The sequence below is a fragment of the Coenobita brevimanus genome, chromosome 60, assembly GCF_032717465.1.
Source record: "Coenobita brevimanus isolate Jiangsu-jjx chromosome 60, ASM3271746v2, whole genome shotgun sequence".
Classification (NCBI taxonomy): Eukaryota; Metazoa; Arthropoda; class Malacostraca; order Decapoda; family Coenobitidae; genus Coenobita; species Coenobita brevimanus.
Genome location: NC_137013.1, coordinates 27766426 through 27779533, shown reverse-complemented (window position 1 = coordinate 27779533; position 13108 = coordinate 27766426). Strand labels below are relative to the sequence as shown.

Below are 13108 nucleotides of genomic sequence, written 5' to 3'. Positions count from 1 at the left end.
TGTGAGTGAATCAGAGGAGACTGAGTGTTAATACTGTCCCTGTTAATCCTCTTGTGTTTGGACAATTAGTCATCTGTTCCTGCTAATACCAGGTAAATTTTACCCAGCAGAGAGTGAGTTATAGAAGCCTGAGTTAGGTGGGATGAACTGAATTGTTTGTTTTGGTCTCAGTGAACTGCCAGTTCTGATCACTTTGCAAGTATACTTCCACAGATCTACTTTAGTGGGTGTGTTGAAGTTTATCTAGACTGGGCATGCTGTTGATAACTCTCTCACTTTCATTCTTTCTCTTTCCTTGTTTCTGAATGCTACATGAGAAATAAGTCTGGATGATGATAATGACAATGGTGATGATTGCTTTTGCTTTTTGAGGTTATTGTTGTTGTTGCTTAACCCTGGTCAGTCTGGCTGAGCAAGCCCATTGACCACAGTTAAGCAGTGCTTCTGTAGGACTGTTCTATGGATATATTAGTAGTAGTAGTAGCAGTAGTAGTAGTAGTAGTAGTAGCAGTAGCAGTAGTACTAGTAGCAGTAGTAGTAATAGCAGCAGCAGCAGTAGTAGTAGTAGTAGTAGTTGAGTAGCCCTGGTCTCTCTGGCCAAGCATATCCATCAACCATGGGCAAGCAGTTGCCACTGCAGGGCTGTCTTGTGCAGTTAATCGATATTATCTTGTGGTGGACAGAGCCTCACCTCAGCAAGGCATAGGGAAGAGTGTAGAGGTTTGGTTCATGGATGGATACCACATGTCTGTCCACTCAGTTGTTGGAGGCACCATAGTAGACTACATATCAACCCTTTTATTTGGTTATATGGTTACCATCCAGCATTGTGAATGGGTTGTTGGATTACAGGAGACTGTTAGGCATGTCACTTAGTGTAAATGCACCTACAGTAAGTAGATGTAGGCAGCACTACACCAGGTGAGTGGATCATGGTTGACACCACCTACTACTGGTAAAGTACAGGACGGAATTATACTGTGTATGAATCTGCTTCCCCTTGTTGTAGATAGTTCCTCACCAGGGGTGGACCAAGGTCCTTCGCAGGGCAAAGTGCAAGGGAGTATGGGGAGGTTTGGCTCCCAGATGGATGTCACAGCTGATCCACCCAGGGTGCATAGTGCCACCATGAGTAGGATAGCCCTCAGTGCCTAGTTTTGACGTAGAACCAAATTTTAGAATGCTTGAATCAGTTCAAATTATTGTGTTACCATTTTACTGGCATGCAGATTAATAATATTCCTGCTTCTGCAGTATGGTTTTTCTCTCTGTGTCTGGAGCCTTCCCTCTCCCCCTTCCCCCCCCCCCCACGTCTCTTAGATGAGAATTACTGTTTGACTGACGACATTGATTGGATTATATCGAATTAGGCTTGGCTGCTCATTTAACACACTTTTCTCAAATTATTCTATTTTCTCTTTCCTGTTACACATGTTATACTAAATTTACATCTTTTTAAGTTAATCATCTGAAGTGTTTACTGGGTAATTGTGATGCAGTATGCATTTTCTTTTTCAGTGAGGTGAAACAGAATTTTTAAGGGTTTGAATAAGTGAATGCAGGTGTGACTTCAAGAACACTCCCCTAGTATCCCTGCTTGTCATATGAGGCGACTAAAAGAATTGGTGGTGGGTTAATGCCCCACCCCGTAAAAAGAACTAACTAAATAAGCAAATAAAGCACCTCGGACCAGGATGGACCATACGTTGACGACTAAGGAATGGACAAAGGACTTTCTAAGGGTGGGGACATGGAATGTGAGAGAGTGAATGATGAAGTGAAAGTGAGAGAGATTGTTCAGGTGCTTGAGGATTCAAGAGTGGATGTATGTGGATTGACTGAAACTAAATGGAAAGGTGAAAGGGTGAGAGAATGGAATATGGTTTAGGAATATGTGCGAGAGTTAATGAGAATGAGAGGGCAAGAGAGGGAGTATGTCTGACGATAAGCAAGAAGTGGAAGGAGAATATAAGAGAGTATGGAACAGTGGGTGCAAGGATTGTATGGGTGAGGATGGAAGTAGGTATACGAGCTTGGGCGATTGTATGTGCGTATGTGCTGACAGAGGACCGAGTGGCAAGAGTGAAAGATGAGTTTTGAGCAAGTGTAGAAGCATGTATGGACAAGTTTGAGAGGAGTGAGAGAGTGTTTTTGGTTGGAGACATGAATGGCAAAGTTGGGAATGTACAAGTGGATGGAGTGATTGGTCAGTGGGGTGTGCCAGCTGAAGTAGATGGGAATGGTGGTGCTTTGGTGGACATCTGTGCTGGTAAGGGGTTGGCAATAGCCAACACCTTTCGGCATAAGATGATCCACAGGTATACATGGAGAGTCATGAGGAGGATGGGTGGTGAACTTGTTGAAATAAAGGCAATGATAGATTACGTGTGTGTGGATGAGCGAATGAGAAGACAAGTGTTGGATGCAAGAGTGTGGAGAGGGTGGGGGGAATGGAATCTCAGACCATCACTTAGTGATGGTCAAGGTAAGGCTGCAAAGAAAATTGGTGAAGAGATGAAGGGAAAGACAGGAGGAAAGAGCCCCTTTGAGAAGAGTAGAGAAGTTGCAAGATAGTAAGAAAGTGGCAGAGTATAAGAGCATAGTGGAAGAAAGATTGGGAAGGTATGAGTTAGAGCAGATGGAAGGGGTGGAAGATGTATGCAAGATATTCACGGAAGAGATAGGTGCAGCATGTGAGGTGGTTTGTGGAGTGAGGAGGAGATGCAGGGGTGTGCAAGGGACAGCATGGTGGAATGATGAGGTGAAACAAGCTGTGGAACAAAAGAAGAAGGCATATAGTGAATGGCTAGTGAGTATAGGTAGGGGAGAAGATGAGAGAGAGAAGAGAGAGATATATGTGAGCAGAAGAAGGGAGGTGAAGAGATTGGTAAAGGAGAGTAAGAAGAGAGTAGATGAAGAGTTTGGGAGGAACCTGAGTGTAAAATGGAGGGAGAGTAAGAAATCAGTAAGAAATTGTTTTGGAAGGAGGTAAAGAAAGTAAGACAGTGTGAAATGGGAAATAGTAGGGGAGTGAAAGACAGGAATAATAGATTGTTGGTGGAGAGGAGAGAGAAATTGAGGAGATGGAAGGAACACTTTGAGGATTTGTTGAATATAGAGAGTGAGAGCAGTGTGAGTATAAGTGGTTGGGGAATGGCTGGGAGAGGAAGAGATGAGAGGAGGGAGGAAGAGATCAGTAGGGCAGAAGTTGTGGAAGCAGTGAAGAAGATCAAGATGGGAAAGCCCCGGGAACTGATGGAGTGTGTGGTGAAATGGTGAAGTATGGGGGTAAGATTATTATGGAGTGGATATAGAAGTTGTGTAGGTTGGCTTGGGAAGAGGGAAGGGTTCCAGAGGACTGGAAATCAGGTATAATTATTCCTTTATACAGAGGAAAAGGGGAGAGAGAAGTATGTGGTAACCATAGGGGTATTTGCCTTCTTAGTGTAACGGGAAAAATATATGGTAGAATACTCATTGATAGGGTTGATGTTTAGTGGAGAAGTATCTAGAGAAGGGAAAGAAAGTGTATGCTGCTTTCATGGACGTGGAGAATGCTTATGACAGAATAGATAGGCAAGGTATGTGGAAGGTATTAAGAATATATGGAGTGGAGGGGAAATTGTTGAGTGCTGTGAAGAGTATATATGACAGAGCTAGGGCTACGATGCAAGTGGATGGTGAGCTGAGTGAGTTCTTTGATCTAAATGTGGGACTGAAACAGGGATGTGTGATGTCTCCATGGCCCTTTAATATATACATGGATGGGGTTGTAAAGGAGGTGCAAGGTAGGGCAGTGGATGTGGGGATGGCTCTAATGAATGAGGGTGAGATGTGGAAGATTCTGGTGTTGCTGTTTGCTGATGATACAGTATTGTTGAGTGAAGATGAATGGGAGTTGCAATGTTTGGTGAATGAATTTGAGAGAGTGTGTAGGAAGAGGAATCTGAAAATGAAAGTAAACAAGAGTAAAGTTATGGTGTTTGAGAGGAATGAAGTCACAGAATGCACGGTGAGGTTGGATGGTGAGGATATGGAGAATGAGAGTGCATTCAAGTACTTGAGTAGTGTGATGAGTAGGGATGGAACTTTGGGGGATGAAGTGCGTGAAAGGGTACAGCAGGGAAGGAAGGTTGTTGGTTCACTGTAAGCAGTGATAAGAAATAGGGAGGTGTGTATGGAAGTTAAGAAGTCACTGCATGATAGTATTGTGATCCCTACCCTAACATATGGAAGCGAGGCATGGACCTTGCTAGAGGAGAACAAGTCAAGACTGAGAGCAGTGGAAATGAGTTACTTGAGAGGAGCATGTGGAGTGACATGGAGGGACAGGTTGACGAATGAAGAAGTGAAGGAACGTTGTGGGGTGGATGTGGATGTGGTTTTGAAAATTAGGAAAAATACACTGAGGTGGTTCGGACATGTGGCAAGAATGGAGAATGAGAGACTGACAAAGAGGGTGTATGTGGGTGAAGTGGAGGGAGGGAGTGGGAGGGGAAGACCGAGGATGAGGCGGAAGAATGGAGTTGAAAGATATATAAGGGAGGGGGGAGTGAGTTGGGGGGAGGGCAGTCAAATGGTGGGTGACAGAGTGACTTTGAGGCGTTTTGTCTGCGGCCACCCTTTGCGGGATTAGGGCGTCGGTCTATAAATAGATAGATAGATAGATAGGTGTGACTCATTTAAATGGGGCTCTCTGATGACATTGGTAGCTTGGATAAAGTGTAGTTGGAAGGAGTTTAGGGAGCTTTACCCTTTCCTGACATTAAGAGGGCTCTCTCTCTCTCTCTCTCTCTCAAAAGGTCAATATATGCAATGTGTGTTAGGAGTGTAATGCTGAATGGAAGTGAAACTTTGGTAGTAAAGGAGGAGGATATATGTTGGCTCAAATATTTAGAGGGGAGAATGATCAGATGGAAGTAAACTGTAACACCAGTTGAGCAGGGCAATACTCCCATGGTGGATGGAAAGCTGGTGACAAGGAGAGCTGGAGTTTCCATTTCATCAGCCATTGGGACTAGTTCCTGACCATCCCCCTTTGCTGAATTTTTTCAGTGTTTCAGTAACAGAGAGATTAGGCCAGCATACTCTCCAATACAGCTTTCTCTAACTGTCAACACCAAACCACATACACATCACACCAGTGCTGGTCAGGTGTGCAAGCACTTGCGCAGTTGCGCACCCATGCACTCCGGTGATATCGTTTGCGCATTGTGCACTGCACGAGACCATGTGCAATTTTGCGCTTGCACACCTGCCCTGTGGATTGCGCACTGCGCAATCCAAGGGACACGTGGTCTTCCAGGGGACACGTGGTCTTGGGAGCTTCCTGCATGGCTGGACAATGGATGGGGGAGGCTGGGACGGGTCGCGAAGGTGGGTTGGTGCTGGTGGGGGGAGGCGGGAGGGAAGGGGGTAGTGGCATTTCTTGATATGATTCAACAGAGATAATGTATTTTTAATATTTTTTACATTATTATTATTAGTAAATGTTAATAAATATACATTATTTATTAAGATTAGCATATGCAATTCCTTACAAAAACCATTAAAACATATAATTTAAATCAAATATCCACAGCCTAATAATTTATTAGGCTGTGGATATTTGATTTAAATAATATGTTTTCATGATTTTTTATTTTTTGTAACAAATTACATATGCTATTGTATATCTATATTGAATTATTAAATAAATTGTCTTGACAAGACAAGAGAGAGAGAGAGAGAGAGAGAGATAAGGAGCATTATTCTGAGAGAGAGAGAGAGAGAGAGAGAGAGAGAGAGAATAAATACGGGAATTGCAAAGGAGCGTCCCTTTGAGTGAGGAGATAAGGCATAAACTTCGTCCCTCTTCTCTTTCTTATTCTTCATTCCTTCCCGCCTCTCTCTCTTATTCTCCAGTCCCTTCCTCCTCTGTCGGAGAAAGAGAGAGAGAGAGAGAGAGTTGATGATACAGTAATCACGTGATCTTTCCCAATGCCTCGGTAAATATATGGTGTTTTTCCCGGACAGTGACCTACTGTACCTCAGTCACCACGGGTGGTGGGCAGGTTGCTAATTTAGTAATTTATTTAATTATACCAATATATATTTTACAGCAATTCCCACAAATATATGCAAATGATTTGCGCTAGCGCTTTGCGACATTGCACAAGCTAAATATTAGATTGCGCACTTGCGCAAATTACAAATACAGTAAGACCTCACTATAACGGACTAATTGGGGCCCAAACCATTCCGAAAAATGTGAAATTCCAATAAATGCGACATCCGGACTTCCCCCTGCTAATCTGGACTTTTCCGATATATTAGACATTAGTCCGGATCGCATGAACAGTTCTTCAACTGTTTTGACTACCATGGCGGTACTATGCTGTGTTATAACTTCAGTACATTAATCAAATGGTATAATATACATAATAATACAGTACTGTACATTGATAAACGTGTCTTTTATTTACCTCATTGTGGTGATAATAACTGAAGTGGTCAGGCAGTCCTGACTGCTTCTGGCTTTATCAGACATTTTCCGATATATAGGAATTTAGTCCGGTAGCTCCTCAAGTCCGATAAAAGCGAATTCCGGTCTACTGAAGTCCGTTATATCGAGGTTTTACTGTAATAGAAAATAATAATAATAAATAAAAGTAGCCAACGGCCATACCACGTTGAGTACACCGCTTCCCGTCCGATCAGCGAAGTTAAGCAACGTTGGGTCTGGTTAGTACTTGGATGGGTGACCGCCTGGGAACACCAGATGCTGTTGGCATCCCTACGTGTCAAGTGGGGTTGGTGGAGGATTAGTGCCCCTCCCTGTAAAACAATTAACTCTGAGCCCTTGGCCACCCTGTTTGGGATACATGGCGTCTGGCAATGAATGAATGAATGAAGTAAGTAGGTATGCTGTTTTATTTAAATATCTCAATATTTTTCAGTAATTCCCAAAAATATATGCAAATGGTTTGCGCTTGCACTTTGTGACATTGCGCAAGCTAAATATTTGTCAGATTGCGCATTTGTGCTTGCGCAAGGTAGTGAACTGTGGATTGCGTTTTGTGCATGCGCAAGGTCCTTCTTCGTTTGTGCTGCCCACCACTGCATCACACACTACATTTCCTATTCAAAATTTACCAAAATGACATCGTTTAACCAAACTTTGGAGTCCCCAGGAGGAGGGACCATAAATGCCCACACCATCCGCCCCTCTCCCAGTGATGACCCAGCGTGATACCTGGAACCACTGTCTGTCTTACTTCTTCATTTCTGCAACATTCTCAGCCTTTTCTCTAACTTTTTCTCTGTTGAGCAGCACCTCGCCTCTTACAAACCCCACCTTCTCTTTGTGAGACTCAGCTGTCTGAGGCAACTGATAGCAAACCCTTCTCTGTATACTCCTACTTTCTCTATACTCATTTCAAAGCCAAAGGTGGCTGTTGCTTGTGTGTACTCAGTGACTTATCTTGCTCTCGTGTTCCTGGTCTTGATTCTTCTGTTTTCTCAACCCTTTGGCTTCGGCTTTACTCTCATTCTCTTACTAAATATATCTGTGCTGTTTGCTTATCCCATAATTCTACTGACTATGAAAAATTCTTCGACTATCTTACATCTATGATGGAGCACATCCTATCCATTTCTCCTTTCTCTGAAATCTCCATTCTAGGAGATTTCATTGCCCACCACCACCTTTGGCTCTCCCCTTCTTTCACTGATCCACATGGTGAACAAGCCTACATCATTTCTATCTTTAATGACCTAGTGCAGCTTGTACAGCACCCTACCCGTATCCCTGACCGCCTTAGAGAGAGTTCCAACATACTTGACCTTTTCCTTACAACTAATGATTCTGCTTATTCTGTAAATCTTTCTTCTTTGTTGGGCTCTTCCGATCACGGTCTTATCACCTTAACCTGTCCTATTGCTCCAGTACGGCCTGTGGACCCTCCAAAGAAGTGTCGGTTGTGACACTTTGGAACTGCTGATTGGGAGGCCCTCAGGCAATGTTTCTTCGATTTTCCCTGGAATGATTATTGCTTCCATGGCCGAGAACCATCAGAGTGTGCCTTGAACATTGAGCCATCAGAGTGTGCCTTGAACATTAAGGAGGTTGTTCTCTCGGGCATGGAAACATACATTCCTTTGTCATAACCTTTGATTAGTGCAAAAAAAAAAAAACATGGCTTAATCACACTTGTTCTAATGCTGCCTGCAACAAGAAGATGGCCTACAAAATGTACTGGAGCCAACCCACCTCTGAATCTCATCTTTTTTTATGTTTCTGCCTGGATTCATGCTATGTCTCTTCTTTGCACTGCTAGAAGTAATATCATTCATACTGAATGCTCTGAACTCTCCGACTTGAATTCTTCCCGCTCCTTCTGGTACCTTGCCAGAAACCTTACTAACAACTTTACCTCATCATCCTTCCCTCCTCTTTTCTGTTCTGATGGCTCTGTAGTTATTTCTTCTACTTATTAAACAGAACTCTTCACTCATTTTCTCCTCCAATTCCACCTTAGACAATTCTGGCACTGTCCCTCCATCTCTTCCCCCTCTGATTTCCTCATGGCTGACATTAAAATTTCTTCAGTTGATGTATTTTCTGCCATCACTGGCCTCATTACTAATGAGGCATATGGTCCTGATGGAGTCCCTCCTGTTGTCTTCAAGAACTGTGCTTCTGTGCCTACACCCAGCTTAGGTAAACTCTTTTGTCTTTGTCTGTCACCTTGCACCTTTCCTTCTTGCTGGAAGTTTGCTCTCATTCAGCCAGTCCCAAAGAAGGGTGACCATTCCCAGCCCTCTAACTATCACCCATTTGCTTTAACATCTTGTATTTCAAAAGTTTTCAAGTCTGTTTGTAACAAAAAATTTTAAAGCATCTTTCCTATTACAACCTTCTTTCTGATTGTCAATATGGGTTCCGCCAGGGATGCTTCACTGGTGATTTTCTCACCTACCTTTCAGACTCCTGGTCATCCTCCTGTCAGGATTTTGGCGAAAACTTTGCCATTGCACTTGAGATCTCAAAGGGTTTCGATCGAGTCTGGCATAAATCTTTAATTTCCAAACTACCCTCTTACGGTTTCTATCCTTCTATCTGTGCCTTCATCTATAGCTTCCTTTCTGGTTGTTCTGTAGCTGCGGTTGTAGATGGTTTTTGTTCTTCTCCTAGAGTTATCAATAGTGGTGTTGCTCAGGGCTCTGTCCTATCACCAGCTCCCTTTCATTTATTTATCAATGGCCTTTTAAGCTGTGCATCTGACCCTATCCGTTCATACCCTGATGACTCCATCCTTCATCTTTCCTTTCACTTCCCATAGCATGCATCTCATCAGCTGTTTCAACAAACAAGGGATGAGGCTATGGCACACCTAATGTCTGACTTGGCTTATATCTCTGATTGGGGTGAAAATAACCTTGTTTTTAATGCATCAGAAACTCAGTTCTTTCATCTGTCAACCCAACAAAATCTTCCACAGGCGTACCCTGTAATTTTTAACAATATCCTGCTCAATCCTGCACCATCTTTAAACATACATGGGGTTTCATTCTCTTGGGATTTTTTGTAGAAAGAACATATTACCTCTCTTGTAAAATCTGCTTCCAAGGGATTGGGTGTGCAAAGCCAATTCCATACCTTTTTTTCCCCTGCACGGTTGTTGACTTTATACATGGGTTTTATTTGCTCCTGTGTAGAGGACAACTCTCATGTGTCGGGAGGCTCCCCACACACAGCTCTTCTCAACAGGGTGGAGTCAAAGGCTTTTCATCTCATTAACTCTTCTACTCTTACTGGCTCCCTTCAACCTCTGTCTTAACGCCCCACCGTTGCATCTTTATCTCTTTTCTATCACTTCTTCAATCGTCACTGCTTCTCTGAACTCTGTTTGCATCCTTCCTCCACTACGGCGGGAGCGTAGCACCCGTCTAGCAACAAACTCTCATCCCTTTTCTGTCCAGCTCTCTAATGCAAGAGTTGACCATTACCCCCATTCCTTCCTCTGGAGCTGCTTCTCTCTCTCTGTTTTTTCCACTGCCTACAATCTCCAGTCTTTCAATTGCAGTGTGTCCAGGCATCTTGAAATGAATGGATCTTGAATTTGGCTCTCTGTTATCTTCTTTTGTCTTTTCATGGAGGGAGCATTTTGCAGGCCCTTGGCCTTTGGTTCATTCTTCCTTGCATTAAAAAAAATAATAATAAAAAAGATAATAATAATAAAAAAAAAACAGGCCTAGGGGGGGTTAGGATTGTTAATGAAGAGTTGAGAGGGAGGATGGAACTGGAATGTATTATTGTTGTGATGGGACAGCTTAAATTGAGATGGTTTGTGCATGTGGAGAGAATGAAGGGTGACAACTGGGTGCGGAGGGTAGAAGATGTGAATGTTATGGGTGGAGTTGCAAGAGGTTGACCAAAAAAGACATGGGACAAGGACATACAGTTTGACTTCAGGCTGCTATAGATCAAGCTGTTTGTAGAGCTCCCATCTAGTGATAAAGGTGATGAATGCGAGCATATAGGAGCTATAAATGAAAATGAAAACAACAAAGAAGATGAAAGGGGGTGGAAGGAATAGCATGGTGGAATGAAGAGGTGAGGCATAGTGAGTGAATGGGAAGCAGAAGCATGGTGGAAGTTGAAAGATGGAAGAGAGAGTTATATAGAGAGGAAGAGAGAGGTGAAAGATTAGTAAGGGAGAGTACGAAGAGAATGGATGAGGAATTTGGAAGGAATTTGAGTGTAAAGCAGAATCTAATAAAGTGTTCTGGAAGGAGGTAAAGAGAGTTATAGAGGACGATAAAGAAATCAGTAGGGCAGCAAAAGATAAAAATGATAGATTGATAGTGGAGAACGGAGAAAAGGTGAGCAGAGGGAGTGAATTCTTTAAGAAACTGTTAAACATAGCGAATGAAAGTAATGCGAGTATAAGTGGCTGGGAGAAGGAGGGTGGCGGAAAGGGAGGAAGAGGTCAATATGATTGAAGTAGTGGAAGCAGTGAAGAAAGTCAAAATTGGGAAAGCTCCAGGACTTGATGGAGTGTGTGGTGAAATGATGAAGCTTCGGGGTGAGATAGTAGTAGAATGAATATGGAAGATGTGCGGATTGACCTGGGAGGAAGGCAGAGTCCCAGAGGATTGGAAGTCAGGTATAATTATTCCCCTGTACAAAGGAAAAGGAGAAAAAGAAGTGTGTGGTAGTCATAGGGGCATTTGTCTTCTTAGTGTAATAGGCAGAGTATATAGTAGGATACTTATTGACAGGAAAATAACAGAAGAATTGTTGGAGAAGAACAGGGAGGTTTTAGGAAGGGAAGAGATTGTGTAGATCAGATATTCATTCATAGGTCTTTAGTGGAAAAGTTTCTAGAGAAGGGAAAGAAGTTTTCTGCTTCCTTCATGGATTTGGAGAAAGCATGTGACAGGTGGATAGACAAGAAATGTGGAAAATGCTAAGAATATAAGGAGTAAATGGGAAGTTGTTGAATGCTGTGAAGAGCATGTATGAAGATGCTAAGGCTGAGTGAATTTTTTTGTCTGATTGTTGGAGTGAAATGGGTGTGTCATGTCTACATGGTTGTTCATTCTGTATATGGATGAGGTTATAAAAGAGATACAAGGTAGAGCAGTGAATGTTGGAGTGGCAACAGTGAGAGAGGGCAGCTTTTAGAAACTTCCTGTATTGTTTGCAGATGATACTGTATTGTTAAGTGAAGATAAAGGGGAACTGCAAGGCTTAATGAATGAGTTTGGTAGAGTGTATAAGAAATGGAATCTAAAGTTGGATGTAGGGAAGAGTAAAGTTATGGTCTTTGAGAGAAGTGAAGTTACTGAATGTACAGTGAGGTTGGATGATGAGAAACTGAAAAATGTGAGTACTTGGGTAGTATGATGAGATGATGAGTAAGGATGGTGGATGAAATACTTGAAAGGGTACAGCAAGGAAGAAGAGAGGCTGGTTCTTTGAAAGCAGTGATAAGATATGAGGAAGTGAGCATGGAAGTAAAAAAGTCGCTGCATGATAATATTGTGATACCAACTCCATTGTATGGAAATGAAGCTTGGACCTTAAGAACACAAATCAAGAGTGAGAGCAGTGGAAATGTTTATTTGAGTGGAGCATGTGAGGTTACACAGAGAGTCAGACTGACAAATGAGGAAATGAAGGCACTTTGTGGTGTGGATATGGATGTGATAAAAAGCTTTAGGAGAAATACGTTGAGGTGGTTTGGCCATGTGGAGAGGATGGAGAGTGAGAGACTAACAAGGAGAGTGTATGTGAATGTAGTGGAAGGGGGAGAGGGAGGGGGAGGCCAAGGATGAGACAGAGGGATGGAGTGGAGAGGTATAAGAGAGAGGGAAATGCAAGCTGTGGGGAGGGCAGTGAAATGGCAGAGGACAGGGGGACATGGAGGCAATTTGTTTGTGGCCCACCCCATCAGGATTAAGGCATTTGGCAATAGAAAGGTAGGCAGATAGAAAACAACAAAACTGATTGAGATAATCATACTGGTCACATACTTAAAAAGCTGTCTCCACTAATCTTTTTTTGTTACTGATACAGTATACCTAGTCATTTTATTTAGGCTAGTATGACCGTTTTCCTCAGTTGAGAGAAATCATTACAGCAAAAGAGTTAATGAACACATACATGATTGAAGTTGAGTATTTTGCATGAAATGCCATGGTGGTTGCCATGACATTATTTGCTCCCTAGCTTTGCAGGTTTGGTCTTCACCAGCATTTGGTGGAATTTGAGTTCCATTATTGATTTATATATGTCTCGATATAGACAGGCAGGCAGTTCTTTTTTCATGGTTTCCTCATAACTTTTGTCTGAGTTTACAAAGATTACTTGAAGAGTACATCCTCATTAGAGTACAATTTGACCTTCTGACATTCTTTTTGCTGTGTAGTACACAGTAAACTGAAGAAAAATTGCTTTTTGATATGCATTCTTCCTCCAGCTTGCAGCATAAGTTGTATGGAATCAGATGTAATGTTTTGGAACACATTGCTGATTTATAATGATGACACTCTTACGTATATTAGACATGTTAATAATAAATTAGCTGTAAATACATACCAGTGAAATTCAGCTCACATT

The 13108-nt window shown here is 42.4% G+C and overlaps 1 protein-coding gene and 1 non-coding gene across 2 annotated transcripts in view; both read left to right on the top strand.

The window, feature by feature from the left end:
• tim (timeless) overlaps positions 1 to 13108 on the top strand; it is a 394051-nt gene that overhangs the window by 248599 nt on the left and 132344 nt on the right. The window lies entirely within an intron of this gene.
• Positions 6654 to 6772, top strand: LOC145403516 (5S ribosomal RNA). The gene has a single exon (XR_013898033.1). It is a non-coding gene; the product is annotated as a 5S ribosomal RNA (ribosomal RNA).